The sequence below is a fragment of the Protopterus annectens genome, chromosome 11.part0, assembly GCF_019279795.1.
Source record: "Protopterus annectens isolate FY-2018-M chromosome 11.part0, PAN1.0, whole genome shotgun sequence".
Classification (NCBI taxonomy): domain Eukaryota; kingdom Metazoa; phylum Chordata; order Ceratodontiformes; family Protopteridae; genus Protopterus; species Protopterus annectens.
This window is the reverse complement of record NC_056745.1, coordinates 1057137707-1057151086: the sequence shown is the minus strand read 5'-3', so window position 1 is coordinate 1057151086 and position 13380 is coordinate 1057137707.

Genomic DNA, 13380 nt, shown 5'->3' with positions numbered 1-13380 from the left:
CAGGACTGCTAAGCACTAGTCTTACACTAGAGCATTAAATGTGCTCAGTGGCCCTAAAAGATCAGTTGTGGGAAGCTGATAAACACTTCATTCAGATTATTTCAACCCAAAAGTGTTTTTTGGCTTCTCAGTATTACTTTTTGGTGTCCATTCTTTGAGTGACAGCAGTTAGTGTATTATGGTTTTTAAGTTGTAAAACAGTTACTGCTTCTTTTATTTACTCTGACTTTTGTAGAACATGGGAGCACGCAAATCTCTATGCACTAAAAATAATTGTGATCAAGTTTTTCTTTTCATATTCGGGGATATTATATGTTCTTGACATAGTTATCAAGATTCATCTCTTAAGATTCACTGTCTAGCTGAATTTCTTCACATCCATGACTTAAACATATAATATCTCAGTTATGATAAAAAAACTGATTATAATCATGTGTATTATTGATGACTTTAGCTCAATATACGCTGGAATTCAAGTTACAACTGATAGCAAATATGCTCATAGATTCGTCAATGTTATTAAAGTTAATTCCATTGGTGAAATTGCTACCCTCACCATAATAATCTTGTTAACCTTTGCCTTATCAACGCCTCCCATTCCTGTACTACCCCAATGTCCTTATATCCTTATTAAAATGTGACCAGCTTATAGAAATAGTCTTCACTAAAACCTACTTTGAAACTTTCAAAAACTCCACAGTATTTTATGATTATTCCAAATCAAACCTCCTTCTATATGCAGGTCTTCTTTGTAACTATAAATGGTGCATTTTTCCCTGAATAACTCAGTACCTGATGCCAATGCACTTTCTTCTGTAGTCTATTCCTTTATGCACAGATGCATCACAGAATATGTTTCCAACTGACATAAGTACACCAGTAAATTAAGAAATAAACCCAAAATTCGGCCACACCTTTCGGCCACCAAACCCTGACCAAAACACTAAAGGTGGAGGCGTGTCCATATTCATTAAGGATATCCACACCTCCAAGCTAGTTGCTCAGCATAATGCATCTGAGATTATCCAAGTTCAACTAACTCTGTGCAAAACCGCAATCCAGATTGTAGCTTGCTACAGACTCCCCACCATGCCCCAGGATTCTGACTCCTCTTTACTTGATACACTGGAAAATATTACAGTACAACCCAACACTATATGGGTGATTTCAACTATCCTACCATTAACTGGGAAAACTACTCATGTACCAACTCTTTTGCTCAACGTTTTCTGGAAATCATCAATTTCAATGCCTTGGATCAACTTATCCACACCCCCACCAGGGGCAGCAATATCCTAGACCTGGTCATCACCAACATGGGTTACCGGTGTTCCACACCAGAGGTCAGCTCCTCGTTGGTCAGATCCGACCACAAGCTAATCACCCTAGGCATCCACATCCTGCTCCCACCCCCCATTAGGAAAACAACCGTAAAAAAATTCTCCAAAGCCAACTACATGCTTCTTAAGACAGAAGTGGCAAACTTCACGACACTCATGCAGATGGACAATAGAGGTACAACTGCTGAATCCTACACAAATGCACTTTTTAAACACTTACACAAGTGCATGGATCATGCTATCCCTAACAGAACCAACATGCTATCCTCCAAAAAGGAAGCCAATCTGGTGGTCTTCTGCCATAAACAAACTCTACAACAGAAGAAAGAAACTTTTGCAAAAAAGAGTAATATCCCACGATTGGAGGAACTCCCTGGTCAGCCTCAGTAAGAAGCTGAGATCCTTCATAAAATCCTCCAAAGCTAGTTATGAAAACAAAATTGCCACTGATTCTAAAGACAACCACAAAGCATTCTATAGCTATGTCAAGAATCTCAATGGCAATGCTATGCTCAGATCTGCTCTGAGTTACAGCACAATGACACTAAATATACAGAACCAACTGATATTGCCAACATCCTGGCAGATAGATTTAGTGCTAACTTTACCCCCCTCTCACCCCCTAAAGGGCCCATCTTTATACGGGAAGAATGCAAAGTTCCTGTAATTATGGCTGCACAGGTAAAAACCTCACTCTCCAAAGCCAAGAACACAGCATCCATGGGACCTGACAGCATCCCAGGCTGCCTTCTACATGAACTAAAGAATGAACTGGCACCCCACCTAAGTACCATTTACAATCATAGCCTCACCCCAGGCTTTGTGCCCATTGAATGGCGCACGGCAATGGTTATCCCACTCCACAAGGGGGGGGGGCACAACAGACCCCGGGAACTACCACCCCATTAGCCTGATGAGCCTGGTCTGCAAGGCCATGGAACGTATCATCATGGAACTCATAAACAAAGACATTGGAGATCTCCAAACTCTGGACCCCGCACAGTTCAGGTTTGTAAAAGGCAGATCATGTCTCCTAAACCTGATAGACTTCTTTGAAGTACTCACCAAAACCATAGATGATGCATGAGGGTAAGGTAGTTCACACAGCCTATCTAAATCTTGACAAGGCATTCAACACCATCCCCCACTCTGGAATTATAGATAAACTCACTAAACTAGGTATAAATCCTTATGTCACAAGATGGGTTGCCAACTGGCTTACTGTCAGAACCCACACTGTGAAAGTAGTAGACTCCAAATCAGACTTCAGACCAGTGACAAGTGGAGTACCACAGGGTTCAGTCCTGGGTCCTCTCCTGTTTGGTATCTAATTCTCTGAAGTACAGGCTAACACAGAAGGTCTTTGGCTAACCAAATTCGCAGATGACTGCAAACTAGGAGCCATAATCAAAACTCCTAACGATGTGGACATCCTACAAAAGGGCCTCACTGAGACAGATGCCTGGTGTCAAAGCCATGGTCTCAAGCTCAATGCCAAAAAGTGCATTGTCAACCCCTTTGGTAAAAACTCTGTACCCATGAACTACCACATAGGCGGTAGACTACTTAACACCGGAAGTGTGATAACAGACCTTGGGACACAGGTGGACAGTAGTCTCTCCTTTGATAATCACATCACCACAGTGGTCAGGAAATCCTTCTACGCGGCACACCTCATCACAAACGGTTTCTCATCCAGAAAAAAAGAGGTCATTGTTCCCCTCTACTCATCACTCATTAGACCCATTTTAGAGTACAATGCCCCTTTTGTTACGTACCTCACAAGACATCTACAACAACTGGAAAGGCCGCAAAAATACCTCACAAAGAGGATTACTGGCCTCAAACAGATGCCTTACGCAGACCGTCTTAAAAAACTCCTTTACTCCGTCGCATATCGCCTACTCAGAGGTGATCTCTGGATTCTCTGCCTAACATACAAAGCTATGTCAAACCCAGAGCTGTTGGACATGCTCCACTTAAAGAAATCCCAATCCCTCTGAGCTACATGCTCTAGGGACCTAAACCTTGTCACCACAATAAACAGAACATGCTGGACTGATAGATTCCTGTCCCAGAGACTTTCCATACTCTGGAACAGACTACCTATCTATGTCAAACAGAGCTCCTCATTAACACTCTTCAAAAAAAATCTTGATGATTGGATGGGTAATAGGAAATTCACCCCGGGGATCACTTCTGTGGTTCTGCTTGAAAGGGGCACAGGAAAATAATTTTCTTGGGTGGCGAAAGCCAAGGTACCTTTTTGGCTAGGCTTGTATAGGCCCTAGGGCCAATAGCCTAGTACCTACCTATGAATCTATGTAGAATACTCATATAAACAAAACAGGAGAAAACTCACACTATCTGTAACAGTTCTCCACTCTCCCAGGGGGTTTAAAAATAATAAGTAAAACAATCAAGAACACAAGTTATAACTACAATGCCAAGTAAGAATTTAGTCTCACTACTAACTCTTAAAGATAGCCACAAAACTTTCTTTATTTACATTAGGAAACACAGAATTGATGTTCATTACTGTACCAAACTTTGTTTCCAATGCAGTCCCTTACTCTGATTCCAAAGTAATTGCTAATATCCTACAGACAAATTTATTGCTAATTTAATTCCACCACTCTGCCATGATATTCCCACACTAGGAAGCAACCCATCCCTACCAATATCACTTTGGTTCAGATTATATCAGTACTATTGGACCTGATAATATCCTTGTTAATAAGTGTTACACACCACTTAATGAATCCTCTTATTAACAACTTCATTTTAAGTGTCTCCACTGGCTATATCCCTGGTATATGGAGAACAGACATAGTGGTATCATTATACAAAGGTAGCCCCGTAATAGATCTTTGAAAATATATAACTATTAGCCTCATAAGTGTCATCTGTAAAGTTATGGAGCACATAAACACTGGATTAATAAACAATAATACTGATGACCTAAAACCCTAAACCTAGGCCAGTTTAGATTTGTAAAATTTGGAGTATAACTGCTAAACCTGATCAATCTCTTTGAAAGGGTCACAGAAAGCTTGGATGAGGGACTAGCTTTCCATGTTGCTTACCTTAACCTTGGGAAGGCTTTTCTCATTGTTTCAAATACTGAAATCATAGATAAACTCTCCAAACTAAACATAATCCTGTCTGTAATCCAATGAATAGTCAATTGACTGTTCTACTGAACCCACACCGTTACTGAACCCACACTGTTAAGGTACAGGGTACCTCTTCTAATCTGAGGATTGTTAACTGTGGGATCCCCCAAGGCCCTATTCTGTACACCCTGCTGTTTGGCATCTACTTCAAAGAAGTAAAACAAATGTCATGAATGGGGCTATCTAACTTTGCTGATGACTGTCAAACACTCCTCACACACTCAGATACTCCAGTAGGACCTGGACCAGAACAATACTTTGAGTGTCAGGCATAACCTCATCTTAAATGTCTAAAAAGGCAGTGTATTTATCTTTGTAAAAGTGGTAACACCCTCACGTTTTCATGTTACGGCTATTTTTTTCGACGCAGACAGCTTATCTGGGACTTCAGTGCTTTTGTTGACAGTAGACTTTCTTGTGATTACCATCTCTTGGTTGTGGTTAGAAAATCTATCTAATCATTAGAATTTTTCCATAAAGTCTCATGCAGTCTTACTCCATCTATAATTTTCCCATTATAAGATAATTTCTATATTCCCCTTTTGTAATGTTCTTACACAGCACCTTAACTAACTTAAAAGACACCAAAGGTTTCTTACCAATAAGATTTCTTGATTACAAAATCTAAACTACCCAAAAAGACTAAAAACCCTTTCCCCTACTATCTTGCATATAGACTCCTGAGGAATATTTTTATTTAGTCTTTAGAGCACTGAAAAGTCCTTAACATTTTCAACTCCATCCACCTTTGAACAACTGATGTCTGTATAGCACATGAGCCACAAGTGTCAACCTCCACCACAGACGAAAATTATGCTGGCATGAAAATTCATAATCCAGTACATTCCCTACCCTTGTAATAAACCTCCTGTATATGTCAACAAAGTAATAACCTATCTGCTTTCATGCCAGCAGTATATGGAAGTAATCTTACTGGCAGTAACTAATGCCAAGGGATATTGTGGCTAAACTTTTTGATGGTCCTTAAGTCATATGCTTAGTATAAATCTATGAACCAATAAAAATATGCAATATTCACCAGCCCAGACTGCAAGGCAATGTGTAGCCCAATCCACCAGTAAAGCAGTGAAATAAACACCTCTGTGTATAGGACCAACTTTCTAAAATATATAATAGCTCGCAATGTTTCCCAAAATAATAAATAAACACATATGGAGATAGCTCCAGTGATAAAATAACCATTTATTAATCTAAGTGCTTTTGTCCCCTTCCAAATAAACTTCATCAGAGATAAAAACATATACTACATTACTTCCTTATATAATACAACCTAATGACTCATATAATTGATTAACTACTTAAAGGTATACATATACATTTAAAAAACATCAATTAAATCATGAATATATAGACTAATACTACATATAAACAGAACATATACATGAATAAAGGAAAAATATTAAAAAAAATGTTTAAAAATTTAGAATTTAAAATTTCAGCACAATCCTAATAGCCAGTTGATTTCAACTTTAAAAAGGGTGTGATAGAAATCATATCATTCAGACCATTAGGGCCAGCAGCATGCAATGTTAATTGCCATTGTACCTCTCTGGTTTCTAGCCTTATTTTCCATGGTCCACCTATAACATTCTGTGTCACAATGTCACACCAAAAAACTGAAACTTGTGATTTTCATCTGTTTTAATATGGTTCCATAGAGCATTAGTCTCATTCATATTTTTGATCGCATAAACATGTTCATAAATGCGATCTTTAAATGCTCTCTCAGTTTTACCTACATAGAATATGGAATATATTTGACAAATTGCTATGTACACCACACCCTTTGAGCAACAATTAATGTACACCCATAACTTTAAAACACCTGTCCCTTAAAGTAGACTTCTACCCTTTCTTCAATATATGGGAAGTATTTACATCTAGCACATTTAAAAGTTCTTTTTTATTATAATTAATATTTGGTGCAAACAGAGCTCCTCCTAGCCTACCTATATAATTTTTAATGCACCAATCCTTTCTATACACTAAGAAAGGGCCTTCCCCCATTGCTTCCATACCCATATTAAACAATTTCCATTTTCTTTTAATTGTTTGAGTTATGATGTCTTTGTCTCCATTGTAAGTGAGTATGAGTCCCTTAGTAAACCTAATATTTTGTATGCCACCATAAGGTTCAAAAGATTAATCTTTGCCTAACACAGGACCAAAAAGAACATTAGATCTTTTAATGTTAGCCTCTTCAAAAATATTAGATAGAAAATCAACTGGCTAACCTCTTCTGAAGAATCTTACATTTCAATTTATCACTTTTCTTCTGGAAGAATTCAGGACAAGAAATGATTCTACATAATCATACTAGTTGTCCTTTAACAAGTGCTCTTTTGTGGTGAACATGATGGCAGCTTTTAAAATGTAATGGTGTATTTGAATAAGTAATTTCCTATTAATATTGGATGCAAATCTCTTGTTATCAGAATCTTTGATAATCTGTACATCAGATTTAGCTCATATTAGTAGTCAGAAATTCCACAGTAAATTAAAAAAAAATAGTTGTACCATTAATATATGAAAAAATTCCATTAACCTCTCCTTTATGTCCTTCCAGAAAATGACTACATCATCAAGGTAGCGGCCATAAAGTGCCCATGAATTTTGATAACCTGACTGAAATACCAAGTTGTGCTCGCAGTATGCCATAACTAAATAATTACTGCCACTAAAGAAAATAAAATTATTATCCAAAATTAATTCGATAAATGTTCTTAACTCATTCCCTCCAGTAGAGTTCTTTTGAGTGTGTACCTTTAACTTGCAGTGGGTGTGGCTTCAACCCTTAAAAATGAAGTTATCACCTTACAGTTCTAACAAATACTTATTGACAGAGGTCATATATCAGTGCAGTTGTGTTTGCCATCATGTATGCTTCAAGATAAAATATTCTGATACCTTGTATGTAACATGGCTTTGGAATTATTAAAGCAAATATGAACAGACAATATTTGACAACTAGAGACGCAGTAGGAGGTAACTGCAGAAACGCCTGTAGACGTCACTCAGCTGTACATCAATCATATTATTGTTTTTAAGGTTTTTGCATCTTTCAAATAGTCATAGAACTATGATACACCCACATCATGTCGGATGACAGAAAATAGATCTGTAACATTGGTTATAACCATAATTAACTCATCTGAAAACATCATCCTACATCTTTTTCCTGACTAAGTACCTGTTTTAATTTAACATCTATAAATCTGGCCAGCCCACATGTTTTCAATTCCTTTGAATCAACTATAGGATTCAAGGGAGGATCCATCTGATTTTTGTGAATTTTGGGGATGCCAGAAATATCCAGAATTTTTGGGAATTCAGTGTATACATAGTCATATTCTAAACTTGAGATCTTTTCTGCATCAGTAAATCATATACAAAAAGTCTATTTTGTTCTATAAGTGATGTTTAACTGATTACTAGATATCTCCTTGTATTTGTTGCCACAAAAGTAGTGTTTCCATTTTTAAATCATAATCCATAATGTTCATGAATACTAAACCTCTGCCTTTATTGAGTTTCATTAAGCAGACATATATTTTGCAACATTTTCAATTCATCCTTGGAGAGATTATATTGCATAGACCTCCTGTTATTCCTTAAGTTCCTGTTCATACACTTTCTGAAAAGGGACAAAACCTGGTGTGTAGGGGAGTTGTATAAATTTGAGTTTTGCAACTCTCTATTAACCTCTCTATATGATTCATTACTAAAAGCAGTACTGAAAAATTCAACTTCCTAATGAATAATTTTATATCAGTTAGTATTGTAGTTATATCAGCTTTTTTTAGTGGGCACAAAAGTCATGCCCTTCTCAAACAAATCTGCACATGTCGATGTAATATTTTTATCACTAAAATTATACATTTTAAAATCTTCATAATCATTAGTAATAATCTTAAGAGTATTCTCATTATATATGTTGCTTAATTCTTCTTCCTCCCACTCTGATAACAGAATAACCTCCCATCCTGATTCTCACAACTGTTCTGTGTCAGGTCATTTTCCCTCTTCCCTGATTTTTGATTGAACACTGTCTCTGATCTTCTCAAGGGAGGGGGACCTAAAGGGTCTGATGTAATATCAGTATGACTTTCATTATGTTCACTTTCTAATTATTTCTACCTAATGCCTGTGGCCTAGGATAGGCTGTAGCCCTTTCATAGTCACCCTCATCCCTCCATATTTTTGTCTCCTTCCTATTTTTAATTTTTTCAACCACTTTGTCCACATTAATAAATAATTTATCATAATTATTCTTATGAAAACCCCATGCTAAATAACTTTTAATATTATCATCCAACTGATTTATTTCCACTTGTAACAAGTCCATAAATCATTGATTTTGCTTCATTAATACCTCCATTAATTCCTTGCATATAAACTCCGGAGGAATATTTCTATTTAGTATTTTGAGCACTGAAAAGTCCTTAACATTTTTAACTCCATCCTCCTTTGCAAAACTAATGTCTGTATAACACATGTGCCAAAGGTGTCAACCTCCACCACAGAACAAAATTCTGCAGGCATGAATATTTATAATCCAGTGCATCCCCTACCCTTGGAATAAACTTTCTATATATGTCAAACAAAATACAACCTATCTACTTTCGAGACTTGATGTGACGATTGGGTCAGAGACTATATATGGAAGTAATCTTCTTACTGGCAGTAACTAATGCCAATGGGGTGTTGTGGCCAAACTTGTTGATGGCCCTTGAGTCATATGCTTAGTATAAATCTGTGAACCAGTAAGAGTATACTTTCCCTTCCATTTCTACTGGATCTTGAATGGGAAGTGAATGTGTACATTATTTAATCCTTTATGCAACTGAACAGTATTGATCCTTTGTGAAAAAATGGAGTAAGAGGTTTGCTGGAAAGTTATCACTCATTTATTTAATCACATACATATATTTAATGCCATAAGTTTTTATAATACTTTTTAAATGTATTTATTCCACAAGACCTTTATTATTTACATAGCAATCCATGTGTCATCCATGCCGCTCAATAGAATTTTATGTTTCCTTAAGTGTTACCATCTGCTTTGTGTGAAGAATGTGGTACTGTCCTGTTTCCTATAAAACCACTGTTCGCTCAGTTTAATAAGAATTTGCAGCCAGAGTTTCTACACCAAAGTGGTTATAAATCTTGCCTAATTGCCATCTACTATGTTTTTTTTGCAAAAAGATGAAATTCTTTATCATAAAATTAGAAGAACAGGCAGAATTATGTTAATCATTAATGTGTGACAATCACCCTATCCTGAACCAAGAGAGTAGGAGTGTTAGTGCTCATACAAGTGATTATGAATTATACAGCTAAGAGCACTCAGTAAGCTGAGATCAAGCATGATTAGTATCAAGTAGTTACAACTGAAAACTAATGTTGAATTCCTCTAACAAATGACAAAAATACATCACAGCTTCTCTTTTCTCATTTCATCAAACACAAATTAAAAAAAAAGTTTTTAACAACTAGTATGTAATATTGCATCATTTGTTACTTGTGTGAAATTTGAAAATGTACATTGAATTATAACTGGCATGTAATAGACCAAAATGGTATTATCTGTTTGGTGACTGAAGGTATAAAGCAGAGTCCTGTCTTTAAAGAATTTTCATGCTTTCAAGGACCTAGTTAGGTATCATGAATTGCAGCAAAATATTAAAAGCAAAAACCTACTTATTTTTAAGAGTCCTAATAGTTGTTTAATGTTGCCTTGGGAAGCTTGTGCATATTTATATTTCTGTTCCAGGATCAGCATGTTCCTGATCATCCATGCCTGTAAGGCATCACACCTGAATAACTACAAAGCTAGCATGCGTGCATTTGTGACGTTTGGCATAATATGCATCTTTAGATCTTTGCACCTAGCATGTACTTTATATTGCTCATTCTTTAAAGGTTAAATAAAGCTGATTGACCAAACAATCTTTGCATAGTACACTTGCTATTATCTGCCTTCAAAATGCAAGCTGAAAATTCAGGTGTAATTGGTAAAGCTTGGTGCTTATATTCCCAATAATATAATACAGAAGGTTCATAATGTGCAAAATAAACTTTTGTGTGTATCCTTTATCTCCATTAATTCACAAATACCAATATGCATTTATATGTATGTATGTGAATTTTTCCAGTAAAGGACAGACATAGTCCTCTTGAAACTAGCAGCTGCCTTATACAATGTGCAGCATAAAACAGATTTATTTGTACTCAGTAGGTATCAACAATTATTACCTACTGAGCATATCACAAAGGTTTGTCTATACACTTTAAGCAACATCAACAGACCAGCTAATATATCAGATTAGCTAACATAATTAACTACAAGCAGTACACTTAAAAATAACTTCAAAAGACTTCCTTAAAAACAAGCAACCACAGTAAAAGTTGTTTCAGAACATTAACAGAAGTATAAAAGCTAAACCAAACATGTAGCAAACAATTTCTTTTGGCTGGGGTCAACAAGGAGCACTGAAAAGACATTTTTGGGTATGCTCCTTGTTGTGCATGTCTGACTAAAAGGAGCTGCATGTTGGCCCATTCAGAAATGAGAACATCAGTACCTATTGCACCAGACTGTGCCTGAATACTTAAAGAAGGGGGAGAGATCAGGATGCAACATATCAGCCAGTTGATTCTGCCCTACTTATGCAATAAACTACTAAGTACCAAGTGAAACTTTCCTTTAGTTACTGCAGGTTTAGAAAAGCAACATTCATATTTGATAGCTTTTCAAAGTTAAACATGACACTGCAATTTCAACAAGTTTAGATATTTCACTGGACATTTAGTCTATACTTTGAAAGTATTCTGAATATTCTGAGGCATCTATAATGTTAAATATTGTTTTTCTTTGCTTACTAGTGTGACTAAACCTCAATTAAGTGGTCTGTCAAAAAGCAAAAGGCAAAAGCATGTTTCACTAAAACTGAGCCTCCTTTGGCAAGTGATATGGTCTGTATGTTGCAGCCAAAACACCAAATGAATATAAATAATGGGACCATCAAGTTGGAAGAACTACAACAAATATCACCAGACAGAATGGAATTAGCTGAAGATTATTTTATACAACTAGGAAGCACTTTCAAGGAAGAAAGGGGAGTGATAGTATCCTGTGGGTTCCAGAATAAACAACAAATACATTCAGATAAATGAAGGCAGTTTCTATCAAGGTAGTACAGGTTTAAAATTAAAATATTAACAGCTATGTCTAGCTAAATTTAACAATTAATTGATGCCAAAACTAAATAAAACATGCACATATTAGAAATGGAAAAAATATCCATGGCTGCATTTCAGATAGCCTAGCAAATGAATATGATTCTGTAACTAGAGTTTATGACAACAACAAAAAAAAAAAAATTTCAGTTACATTGCTATTCTAGTAACATGGATATGGGTTAAAGACTGTTGTGTCATAAGTTATTCATTTATATGAGGAACACTTCAGTTGATGAAGCAAAACAGCATGGCCTGCTACATCACTTTCATCATACATATTTTTTCAGATGAAACAGTCTTTCAGTAGCTATCTGTATGCCTGATTGTCATACACAGACATAATAGTATTTTTCTGTCTGTATGTTACTTTCTCCCTGTTCCTGCTTTATATTTTTTATTTGATAAAAAAGTCTTTCGGCTTTTCCCGGTTAGGAGTCGCCACAGCGGAACTCCCGTCCACTAAATGATTGGCAGTGGATTTTTATGGTGCCGAGTTGCCAGCCCGATGCCCAACCTTTAAAGAAGGCACGCCCATTCACGCACGCACCTACCTGCATGTCTTTAACATCACTCGACCATGGGGAGGACATGCAGGCTCCACACAGGAGGCGCTCCAGCCGAGAATCAAATGGGAGAACCTCTTGCTGTGAGGCGACAACGGTAACTGCTGCACCACCGCGATACTTTCTTTTTTTTTTTTTATTTCTGTTACAGTTTTATGTAGCATCATCCACAGTTTTGTCAGTGATGTGGCAGTGATCCCTGCTCTGTGATCCTGCCCTGCCTTTTCCTCTTGGTCTATTGCTGCCTCCAGGTCTGACTGTTATGGGGGGTGATATACAACACGTGATGTGAGGTGACTTCAGGGGTTGCTTTGTAGCCTGTGGCATTAAATTGCTGGAGAGTAAGTGCTTTGACACTGCTGGCAGATCCAATTATGTTACCAGACAAGAGCTGGAAGGGGAGGAGTAGGAGATGTTGTAGCCACTCATCAGCCAGCACTTTAAACACTCACACTGGCTGTCCCTGTGTGCCTAGCAGACTTGCACTCCTGCATAGCCTTTTCCAAAATGCCAACTGAGGCAGGTGCCAGCAGAAAGGGCAGTTGCGGTGGAGAGTGGCCTCTATTTAAGAGTTACCCAGGGTAATATGAAAGAGAACTATAACCCCACCCTATCTCCAGTTATGGTATTCCTCTACCATGTGAATTACATCCTTCCCCTGTTTGTAGACGTTTCTTCACCAACACTAATTGTCCTTCATTAAATGCGTTTCTGTCCTCTGTGTTCTCTCTTTGTGTTAACACTTCCCAGTTGATTGATGTGTGTGTGTGTGTGTGTGTGTGTGTGTGTGTGTGTGTGTGTGTGTGTGTGTGTGTGTGTGTTTAGTTTGTTTGTTTATCTGTCACTGTTTCCATTCCAATACCCTATTTCCTTCCCTCACCTTATGTGTACATATTTCTCCTTCTTCCTATCTTGAAAAACTAATATGGGGTACTTGTCCCAAAAAAAGTAAACCCTTTCTCTTCCTCTGCACTCCCATGTTACTAAATCAGAAGGTGTGTATGTAGACCTAACAAATACAACTTATAACAAGTTAAT